We start from the raw sequence: 12,351 nt of genomic DNA on the forward strand, positions 1-12,351 counted from the left end.
AGACAAATATTAACAGAAAATATAAGGGAAAAGGAGTGGACTATATACACAAGTGCCATATATATATATATATATATATATATATATATATATATATATATTGCTAGCTAAATGATAGCTAGCTAGCTAGCTAGACCATTTGCTTGGAGAGAGTAAACCAAGTAGGAAGAAAAAGACAAAGAACACCAAGCTAATGGACAATATTCCACTTAGATGGAAACTTTAGGAGTGGTGGTGAATGTTACCTCTTCTCAATTTTCTACCCCTACTCTTGACCCAACAATACTGGAAGCCTAAGAGAGAGGTCTTCTTGGACAAACAACTTGGAAGGGGAAAATCATCCTATTAATACCTATGAAAGATCTAAGCAGGGAACAAAAATGCAGAAAATATGTGTCATGTATCAGACTCTGAAACCCGTTTCAATGGAGATATCATGTAAAAGTGATAAGCCTAAACTAACTCAGCCTTGATGAGCTGGGATGTGTACTTTTTACTAAACTGATTCTGGTTACTTGGGTTTTTGAACTACTTAAACCCAGGGGTGTTTAGAAAACTCAAGAGAGAAGTATTTACATTCTACAAAATTCTTATTATTACAGCAATAAAGTTAAATGTAAAACCTTTTAAAATTTAATTTTAAATAAAATTTATATATATATATTTAATTTTCACCTTGAATTTATGGGTCAGATAATACCATTTATACATTTGCTAGAGATAAGTGCATATATCTGGATTACATATTAAATTTAAAATGTTTTAGAGGTGGAACCTATAGACTATATCTTGCTAATTTGTGTATTCCCTATAGATAAGACCAAAGTTTTTAATGTTTTATGAGTAGAGACTGTGCAGATTGCAGGAGGGTTATGCTAATAAGTGGTCAGCCAGTCCAACTCATCATAGATGCCTATTATATTTGATAATGTATATGTGTGTGCACAAGTGTATGTGGTTGGCATCAGCTAAGAGGTATTTACCCTCTTGCAGTCTTCAAAGTCTCTAGATGATTCGTCAGCATTGGCTTTTGCAACTCCAGCTGATAGACAGTGAGTCAGTGGCCTTGTGACTAAGGATACTGCCTCTGCAAATAAACTGCCCTTCCCACTACCTGTGGGTCCCTGGGCAAGTTTTGTAAACTTTCTGTTCCTCAGTTTTCCCACCAGTAAAACTGTAGCTGTAACATTACCACCACTCACAGTACAAGACTGATATGATGAATTAATACATGTAAAATTTTTGCAACAGTGAGTGACATATCCTAAGTACTCAATAAATATCAGCTATTGAGTTAAGGATGAATCTAATACCATGATTAGAGATGAAGAGAAAAAGGACTTAGGTTTTATCTGTACTCTGATAACGCTCTTAAAATGAGAAATGTGGGCAATTTTCCAATCATAAAGGAATTTGCAGCTACAGATCAATAGCAACCTGCCAGTTGCTTGAAACTCCATCTGAAACAAAAAGAGATTTACTGCTTTTGGGTGAAGCAGTAATTCAAAGAAATGGGTTGTTGAATACTTTGTAGGTACTTCTTGTCACATATCAGAATAACCTCTGTCATAGGATAAATGGCCCGTTTTTACCTAAATAAACATTGTCTCAGGTTCTGAGAATTTCTGGCACACACTGCAAAATATCTTTCAAAATTGAGCTCAGAAGGACAGATGTTGATCTAAGCATCCTTGGCATCTTTGACTCTGATTATTAGAGTATATATATATATATATATATATATATATACATGTGTTTCCCCTTATAGAATTGGATTTCAGAATATTTGTCATATGCATTTGTTTATTGAAAAAATTGTGTGTATTGATGAGGATATTTTAAGGACAAGGAAAGAGCATATTGTAGTGCCTCTAAGTTTTCTACTTGAGCAGTAGGAAAACATGCAGCTCTGAAAGCTTAATATGTACCAACTACTGGAAAATGATCAATATTTACATCAATATTATATTACTCTCCTATGGCTACTATAACAGATTACCACAAACTGGGTGTCTTAAAACAACTGAAGTTTATCCTCCTACAGTTTTGGCAGCCAGAAGTCTGAAACAGGGCTTATGGGACCCAAATCAAGCTGTTGGCAAGTCTGTGCTTCCTCTGGAGACTCTAGGGAAGAATCGATGTCTTGCCTTTTCTAGCCTGTAGAGCTGCACTCCTTGGCTCATAGCCCCCTCCTCCATCTTCAAAGTCAGAGGCATAGACAGCACCCCCTCTCTCTGCTCCTATTCATGCCTTCCATTCTATTTGTAGTCCAATGTTCTTCTGCTTTCTTCTTCTAAAAACACTTGTGATGTCATTTAAGGCCTACATGAGGATAACCTCTTCATCTCACTATTCCTAAATTAATCACATCTGTAAAGACATTTTTTTTTTTGTAAAGACATTTTTGCATGTAATATAAGACTCACAGATACTAGGATTAGGACCTAGATATTTTTTTGGAGGAGAGAGGTGCTATTTAGCTTATCACTAATATGAAAGTATCATTGGAAAAAAAATGTAATCTTTCAGACATCAAATTGTTAATCTGATTGGCACAAGCTATTAATAATAAGGCAAGGATTTTGAGTGAAAGCCATCATATAGCTATAGCTTTGCTGTATAAATCAATAGCAAAAAAACAAAAACAAAAATCTACTATTTTAAAGACATTATTAAAACAGCCAATCAATGTAAATTGGTATAATCAATTCTGCCTTTTTTTATTTCTGTTTATTGTAAAGTTTATTTATTTTTACAATTGCTTCCATTTCAACGTTGGCAAGGACAACCACAGAAACAAACTTTTAATCAAATTTGTTCTCATAGCCTAGTATATGTCTAAATTCTTAGAAAATGCCATTTTATATTTGCAAACATTCACTCTGATTAAACATACTTTGGGGTGATTGATATGCTCATATATGTAAAATAGATTCTAGGTAATCAAGAATTAAAGCATCAGACAATCAGGAACAAAAGTTTGCAAATTAGCCTTGAATAGGATGTTTATAAATGAGTAATTTATTAATCAGTCTGGCATTCTGCTATAACAGAATACCATATACTAGGTGCCTTAAACAACAAACATTTATTTCTCACTGTTCTGGAGGCTGAAAGTCTGAGATCAGCCTTGTGGTCAGCATGCTTAGATGCCAGCTTGATCATATTCATAGTGAGGGCCTTCTACCTCTTTCCAGATCATTGCCTTCTTGCTGATTCCTCACATGGAGGGAGAGAGAGAGCTCTGGTCTCTTCATCTTATAAAAGTACTAACCCCATAATGGGGGCTCCACCCTAAGGACCTCATCTAAATTTAATTACCTCCCAAAGCCCCCACCTCCACATAGGGTTTCAACATATGGATTTTGGAGGAACCCAAATATTTAGTCCATAGTAAGTGGCAAACAATTATTCACTAAAAATATTTGGTTTCAGGAAATGTATTCTACTGCAGATCACTTAGGATATGTTGTTAGTATCTAAAATATTTGGGATCCATTATCTAACCTTTCAATATTAGCATCCAACTTGTATCATTTCTTGAATACCAAGACAAGGGTAGACTGATTTTTTTCAATTTTTGAAAGAGATTAATGAATCAAAAAGAACGAAAAGATTCAATATTTTTCATCACAGGAGAGTATGTTTACTAATTATCAGATTGGAAAATTGAAATGATACACTTCAGTTCATCCCAAAAATGTAATATTACTCAAGTGGTAAAAGCTTAATAAATGTATTTTTGAGTGCACTACTTGAAAATTTGAAAAAAAAATGCTCTCCTCCCCACAATGAAGGGGCTGTGATTTAGCTAGTTCTTATTAGTGGTTTTTCTAATGTTAGTAACTTTGTCATGTAGAGTAATTACAGAGTATAACCAAGTGGGTGACTGTTGTATTAACTATGATTTCTCAATTGAATCTGTTAATTTGACAAGGAGTAAATGTCTAGTTCTTAAAAATAACAATGGAGTTCTTTGTGGTACTTCACAAATACCCAGCCAACCCTTGTCAATTAATTTAATTTGCTTAGTGGAATTTAGATGACCTTCATAAAATATTCTCTTGATTTATCTAGTCACGTTGTAAATAAAAAAGATTAATCAAGATGTAATACAAAGGAAAATGAGTTTCCTTTTATAGAATTTCACTTGATTAGAAAAAGAAATAAAGTCTATAAAATGTGGTAGAGAAGTATTAAAGCTCCTTATTCCTATAGGGCATATATTCTGTTGCTTTAATTCATTTTTCAGATGAAGCCTATAAATAAATGTATACATAAGAAAACCACAGTATTTTCTCTTTAGATGATTCTAAAGTTTTCTAGTTACCTAGCAAAACTGGCATGCATGTATATGCATATATGCATATATGTGTATATGCATAATGTATATGTCATGTTTCTGTATACATATATGCATACTGTACATAAATATCAGTCTTAAAAATTTAAATAAATTTACCAGTTGTTGATATACAACTTTTCATGAAGGAATTTTGTAAGACAGATTAAAGACAGGAAGAAAAGAAACTGCAAAACAGTGCCTCTCTAACATCTTTCATCTCTAAAACATAAACTACATTCAGTCATCAAGGATAGAGACCTTCATTAAGGATAGAGAAGTGTAGTGAAATTGAATTTTTAGGTATTTTAGAATTAACAATATGATGAGAGTAACTTAGTGTGATACGCACACATGACAGATGAAAAATATCTGGTTGAGTTATTACAGCAATGATTTTGTCATTTTATCACAAAAAATAACCCAACATGTTCCACCTGAATAAGATTACTTAAGAATGTGTGCATAGAACATAAAATTGGCTAAGGGTCTGCCTTAGCTCATGGAGTATTAGGTGGCTCAATTCAACCTTTTCATGAGAATAACTAAAAGGTTTGACAAAATAATCAAGGCATCTTATTGATGGTGTGAGATATAGCACAAACACTGGGAAAAATTCAAGTACTGAAAGCTGATTCTGCTAAGAGGGCAGGTGTATTCTGATAAAAAGGAAAAAAAAAGAAAGAAGAAAGAAAGGGAGGAAGGAAGAAATAAATAAAGAAAGAAAGAAAGAAAGAAAGAAGGAGAGGGAGAGAGAGAGAGCAAGAGAGAGAGAGCGAGAGAGAGAGAGAGAGAGAGAAAGAAAGGAAGGAAGGAAGGAAGGAAGGAAGGAAGAAAGAAAGAAAGAAAAAATGAGCCTCAAAAATTGGCTGTCTTTTTGATGTCCTCCTTAGTCTATGGAGACTCAAGTTCAAGATGAGGGCATAACAAAGGCAGAAATTATGACAAACCTTCACTAACTTAAGCATTTTTTTTTCCTTTTTAGGTTTAAATAAGGAACCAGCTAAAGGATCCATTCTAATTCACTATTTTTCTCTAATTATCCCTCTATCCATCTCCCTCTCCTCCTTGGCAACCACAAACTAAAGCTTGTATCCCCCAAAACTATGTACTAAGATAAAGATGAACCATAAGTTAAATAGCTCTAAAATGCACACTTATGGCCCTGTGTTGGATCACCCAAGTGATTTGGAAATATTCAAATATTAAAATTGGGATAATGTAGCTCTAGACTAATAGAAACCCCAGAAGACCTCAGGAGAAAGAAACTCTTTCCTCCTCTACAGGGGAACAATATTCTAACATCAGGTAAAGAAAGGTTGATTGGAAATTCCAATAAATTGTTTCTCTAACATTATTTCCAATGTCTGGATGCTTGAAGGGAATAAGCTTATGAAGTCGTGTAGAGACATGTGACCTTGATTTATATTTTGGGTATCTATGAGTCAAGATATTCCTTAGATAAGGGATGTTGTTACTGCCATTGGCTGTATCAGGCAGACAGACAATTGTTAATGGCTCAAGATTCTATAAAAATATTGATGAACTAGTTGTTGGCCAGGGCATCCAGTGCTAAGATGACTACCAGAAGTATCTCCAACTATGTTGACCCTTGGGTCCTGACTTTTATCATGGGTGTCTTGGTTAAGGGATGTAAAACAGCAACTCTGCAGTGGGTTTATCATGCATGATGGTAGTTGATACCATATGTACAGTGTATGAGTATAAATATTTTAGCTCCTTATTTACATTTACTCCTAGGTATTTTATCTTTTTGATGCAATTGTAAATGGGGTTGTCTTTTTAATTTCTCTTTCTGGTATTCTTTCCTTTTGATCATGATGTATAATCCTTTTAATGTATTGTTGAATTCAGTTTCCTAACATTTTGTTGAGTTTTTTTTTTTTTTTTTTTTTTGCGGTACGCGGGCCTCTCACTGTTGTGGCCTCTCCTGTTGTGGAGCACAGGCTCCAGACGCGCAGGCTCAGCAGCCATGGCTCACGGGCCCAGCTGCTCCGCTGCATGTGGGATCTTCCCGGACAGGGGCACGAACCCAAGTCCCCTGCATTGGCAGGCGGACTCTCAACCACTGCGCCATCAGGGAAGCCCTTGTTGAGGTTTTTGCATCTATGTTCACCAGTGATATTTGTCCATAATTTTATTTTTTGTGTGTGATCTTTGTCTGATTTTGGTATCAGGATGATTCTGGTCTTGTAGAATGACTTCAAAAGCATTACTTTCTTTGCAAATTTTTTGGAATAGTTTGAGAAATATAGGTGTTAATACGTCCCCAAACATTTGGTAGAATTTACCTGTAAAGCCATCAGATCTTGGACTTTTGTTTGCTGGGACTTTTTAAAATTATTGATTCAACTTCATTACTGGTAATTAGTCTGTTCATATTTTCTATTTCTCTTTTTCCTTCCTTCCTTCTTTCCTTCCTCCCTCTACCTTTCTCCCTTTCTTTCTCCTCCTCATTTAGTTGATATACTTTGGTGTATGGGTCTCTCTACCCCATTTATATTTCTAAGGTTCTTCCTCCAGAGAACATCAAATCAGTATGGTCACATTTAGGGGCCTCACTGTTTGCTTTATTGGGTTCAAAAATCCATCTGAGTTTTACTGGCTGTGCTACAGGGGTGCCATGGGTGTGTTTTTCTACAATCCTGAAGATCATGGTATTTGTTTTGACAGAGGCATAAGCAGCAAAATATTTTTGTAGGGTTCTAGTGAGTCATCTGTCTTTAGGAGTATGGATCTCAGTCATTCAAATTATTTTTAACGAAAATATAAATTATTTTATTATAAAAATTTATACAAAATAAAACATTAACACAACAGTTAAAAGTAAAATTTAGACAGAATTAAGCCAGTCCATAAAACATTTCAAATGAAAAAGTAATAACAGAAACCTTATCAGCTTATTTGAAATTATTCATCTTCAGATATATGATGTTTTATTTCCTAGACTTAAAATAGTGATCTCCATTACAATTAGTTAGGCTGTGAAATATTGAATATTATTTTTAAAAGACAAACAGATTCTTAAGCTCAAAGATTAACAAATCATTGGAAAGTGATCACCAAAATCTTTGGGTATTTGTTAACAAAATCGTAAATCCAGAATACAAAATCTACCGGAAATAATCTAAACAAACACCAAATTACTTAAATGAAACTCAGTTTCTGAGATGGTATCAAGAGAAAAATAAAATCTTATTTATATACAAGGTTGTATACACAAATAGATTTTTGTCAATATACTTTTAAAAAACAAATCAAACCAGCGCCCATTCCTGAAAATCCTTTCTACACTATGCTGGAATTTAAAAGGACTTTTAATAACTTCAAGGTTACATAGAAAAATAAGTTTTTTTATTGTTGAAATTACAAATAATTTTCTTTTGAACTTATTGAAGTTTACAGTATTAAGTCCAAAGCTTCTAGAGAGCAGTTCTTCAGTATTAATGCTTTTCCCCTCCTCATTAAAAAAGGGATGAATTCTATGAGGGGGCAACACTTAAATGTAAAGAAGCCATTCTCCCCAAGAAATTCCCCCTCAGAACCCAGACATTGGCTTTCACAAACAAGCTCTTCACACAACTGTTTCTAAAGAAAAAGTTGCTACCAGACTACTGCACTCACTCTCCTTATTCATTTAAAATCAGCTTTTAGAGATATTCAGTGACAAACTGTCATTTGGATGACTCTGTCTAAACATGTACTGATGTCAGACAAAAGAATAAATATCTGCTGATATCTGGAGCTAAATCTCAATCTAGAAAATAAGGATTTTATTTACTTGATTATTGTCAAAGTTGTGTTGATTCAAGTAAGATGTTCTATCTTGATTAATGCCATTACTCCATAAATAGTCACTTTTTCCAAAACTGCATTCAAATTTCATGTTGTACATTTCATAGTAGGAACCTAGATGGGTAGGTTCTGACACCTATAATCAGCACAGACTGTCTTTGACAAATGATCATCTAGTCACAATTTGTGCTTTCTTCCCCCATTTCTGGACAAAAAACAGTCAGAAAAGATTTTAGGGTATATTGCATAGAATGACTGCCTCCAATAAATCAGCTCCCCAGAAACACAGGATGAGGATGATGTTTTACAATATTTCCTGTAAGAAAGTTCATTAAAAATTATCTTACACGTATCTTTTTTTCAGAGCCTTCCTAACATAGATTTTGCCATATAATTTCTATTAATAGCTCTAAGTGATGGAGAAACAATTTTTACTATCATGCAGACATTTTTAGTTACTGTTTCTTGGCCTTCAGTACTGGAGGTAGAGAAATCTTAAAGGCTGTCTTGCATGTAGTGCAGATAGGGCTGAAATTGCAGAATACTGACAAGCACACAGAACAGATGTAGCCTATTTCGATGAGATTTCGATGACAGAAACAAGCAGCCCGGTAGTCAACAAGAATTGGGGGTGGGAGGATTAACTGAGATCTCTGATCTTGATCAGGAAGAAAAACTCACAGTAAATACTGCAGAAGGGAGGGCCTCTGAGGCACCTTCAAGTACAGTCACCCTGTGATGTCACAAGACTTTTGGAGGAGTCCTGAATCAGAGTCTAACACGCAGGCACCAATCAAAATATTCTGCTTCTGTGCTGCAAAGTTGACATTCATGAAGTTCATATATTGCAACACACTGTCTTCTGCAGCCTTAATCACCCAATAGACGATTTAACTTCCTGATTATCTTTAACCTCCTTCTTCATTCCATGAATGTAGCAAACAACTTTGGCGAGGGATCCTGCCAGCAGAGTTTCTGTATGTTGACCCTCTATGTCACTCTTGGTCATTAGATCTTTTATCTCTTCAACAATAATTTCATTTGCTGAAGTTAACAACTCATATTTTCATCTTCACTTCCTGAGGGATTAAATTCAGAAGAAGCGTTGCCAGAGTCTCCAAAGAAGTCTCCAAGTCTGCCATTCTTTCCGGGATATAAGAATTGAGTTTCTTGAATGTGACTTGCTATCACAGCAAGTTTGTTGGAACGATTCATGAATAAATGAGAATTTCCTAACACCATCACTGCGTTTAAGCATTTTGATAAAGTAAACTGAGATTACTTTAATGCTTGCTTTCTCCACCAAATTAGGCTGGTATCAACTACGATAACTAGAAGATTCAATTCATCTTCGTCTGAGACCATGGCAGCCCGGGTCCCTCAGCACACAGCCACTTGCAGTCTCAAATTTTTAAATAATTATATCTCTTCAAATATTGACTGTTTTCCCTCCACATTTGTGACCATCCAATGAGCCCATATAACACATAGGGCATACTTTTTTTTTTTTTTTTTACGTCTTTATTGGAGTATAATTGCTTTACAATGGTATGGTAGTTTCTGCTCTATAACAAAGTGAATCAGTTATACATATGCATAAGTTCTCATATCTCTTCCCTCTTGCGTCTCCCTCCCTCCCACCCTCCCTATCCCACCCCTCCAGGCAGTCACAAAGCACCGAGCTGATCTCCCTGAGCTATGCGGCTGCTTCCCACTAGCTATCTACCTTACGTTTGGTAGTGTATAGATGTCCATGCCTCTCTCTCGCTTTGTCAGAGCTTACCATTCCCCCTCTCCATATCCTCAAGTCCATTCTCTAGTAGGTCTGTGTCTTTATTCCTGTCTTACAGGAATAAAGGTTCTTACAGGTTCTTTATGACATTTTTTTTTCTTAAATTCCATATATATGTGTTAGTATAAGGTATTTGTCTTTCTCTTTCTGACTTATTTCACTCTGTATGACAGACTCTAGGTCTATCCACCTGATTACAAATAGCTCAATTTCGTTTATTTTTATGGCTGAGTAATATTCCATTGTATATATGTGCCACATCTTTATCGATTCTTCCGGTGATGGGCACTTAGGTTGTTTCCATCTCCGGGCTATTGTAAATAGAGCTGCAATGAACATTTTGGTACATGACTCCAAGATTGCTTTGGATATTCGGGGACTTTTGTGTTTCCATACAAATTGTGAAATTTTTTGTTCTAGTTCTGTGAAAAATGCCAGTGGCAGTTTGATAAGGATTGCATTGAATCTGTAGATTGCTTTGGGTAGTAGAGTCATTTTCACAATGTTGACTCTTCCAATCCAAGAACATGGTATATCTCTCCATCTATTTGTATCATCTTTAATTTCTTTCAGCAGTGTCTTACAATTTTCTGCATACAGAACTTTTGTCTCCTTAGGTAGGTTTACTCCTAGATATTTTATTATTTTTGTTGCAATGGTAAATGGGAGTGTTTTCTTGATTTCACTTTCAGATTTTTCATCATTAGTGTATAGGAATGCCAGAGATTTCTGTGCATTAACTTTGTCTCCTGCTACTTTACCAAATTCATTGATTAGCTCTAGTAGTTTTCTGGTAGCATCATTAAGGTTCTCTATGTATAGTATCATGTCATCTGCAAACAGTGACAGCTTTACTTCTTCTTTTCTGATTTGGATTCCTCTAATTTCCTTTTCTTCTCTGATTGCCATGGCTAAAACTTCCAAAACTATGTTGAATAAGAGTGGTGAGAGTGGGTAACCTTGTCTTTTTCCTGATCTTAGTGGAAATGCTTTCAGTTTTTCACCATTGAGGACGATGTTGGCTGTGGGTTTGTCATTTATGGCCTTTGTTATGTGGAGGACAGTTCCCTCTATGCCTACTTTCTTCAGGGTTTTTATCATAAATGGGTGTTGAATTTTGTCAAAAGCTTTCTCTGCATCTATTGAGATGATCATATGTTTTTTCTCCTTAAATTTGTTAATATGGTTAATCATATTGATTGATTTGCGTATATTGAAGAATCCTTGCATTCCTGGAATAAACCCCACTTGATCATGGTGTATGATCCTTTTAATGTGCTGTTGGATTCTGTTTGCTAGTATTTTGTTGAGGATTTTTGCATCTATGTTCACCAGTGATATTCGCCTGTAGTTCTCTTTCTTTGTGACATCCCTGTCTGGTTTTGGTATCAGGGAGATGGTGGCCTCATAGAATGAGTTTGGGAGTGTTCTTCCCTCTGCTACATTTTGGAAGAGTTTGAGAAGAATAGGTGTTAGCTCTTCTCTAAATGTTTGATAGAATTCACCTTTGAAGCCATCTGGTCCTGGGCTTTTGTTTGTTGGAAGATTTTTAATCACAGTTTCATTTTCAGTGCTTGTGATTGGTCTGCTCATATTTTCTATTTCTCCTTGGTTCAGTCTTGGCAGCTTGTGCATTTCTAAGGATTTGTCCATTTCTTCCAGATTGTCCATTTTATTGGCATAGAGTTGCTTGTAGTAATCTCTCATGATCTTTTGCTTTTCTGCAGTGTCAGTTGTTATTTCTCCTTTTTCATTTCCAATTCTATTGACTTGAGTCTTCTCTCTTTTTTTCTTGATGAGTCTGGCTAATGGTTTATCAATTTTGTTTATCTTCTCAAAGAACCAGGTTTTAGTTTTATTGATCTTTGCTATTGTTTCCTTCCTTTCTTTTTCATTTATTTCTGCTCTGATTTTTATGATTTCTTTCCTTCTGCTAACTTTGGGTTTTTGTTGTTCTTGTTTCTCTAATTGCTTTAGGTGCTAGGCTAGGTTGTTTATTCGAGATGTTTCCTGTTTCTTAAGGTAGGGTTGTATTGTTATAAACTTCCCTCTCAGAACTGCTTTTGCTGCATCCCATAGGTTTTGGGTCGTCGTGTCTCCATTGTCATTTGTTTCTAGGTATTTTTTGATTGCCTCTTTGATTTCTTCAGTGATCAATTCGTTATTAAGTAGTGTATTGTTTAGCCTCCATGTGTTTGTATTTTTTACAGATCTTTTCCTGTAATTGATACCTTGTCTCATAGCATTGTGGTCGGAAAAGACCCTTGATACAATTTCAATGTTCTTAAGTTTACCAAGGCTTGATTTGTGACCCAAGATATGATCTATCCTGGAGAATGTTCCATGAGCACTTGAGAAAAATGTGTATTCTGTTGTTTTTGGATGGAGTGTCCTATAAATA

The 12,351-nt window shown here is 35.2% G+C and overlaps 1 pseudogene; it reads right to left on the bottom strand.

The window, feature by feature from the left end:
- Positions 1-8,595: 8,595 nt before the first annotated feature.
- On the bottom strand, positions 8,596-10,262 carry LOC111175130 (general transcription factor IIH subunit 3 pseudogene; annotated as a pseudogene).
- Between the last annotated feature and the right edge of the window lie 2,089 nt (positions 10,263-12,351).

This window comes from Delphinapterus leucas, chromosome 4 (genome assembly GCF_059928025.1).
Source record: "Delphinapterus leucas isolate spDelLeu-1000000601 "Yukka" chromosome 4, BTC_Dleu_Yukka2, whole genome shotgun sequence".
NCBI lineage: Eukaryota > Metazoa > Chordata > Mammalia > Artiodactyla > Monodontidae > Delphinapterus > Delphinapterus leucas.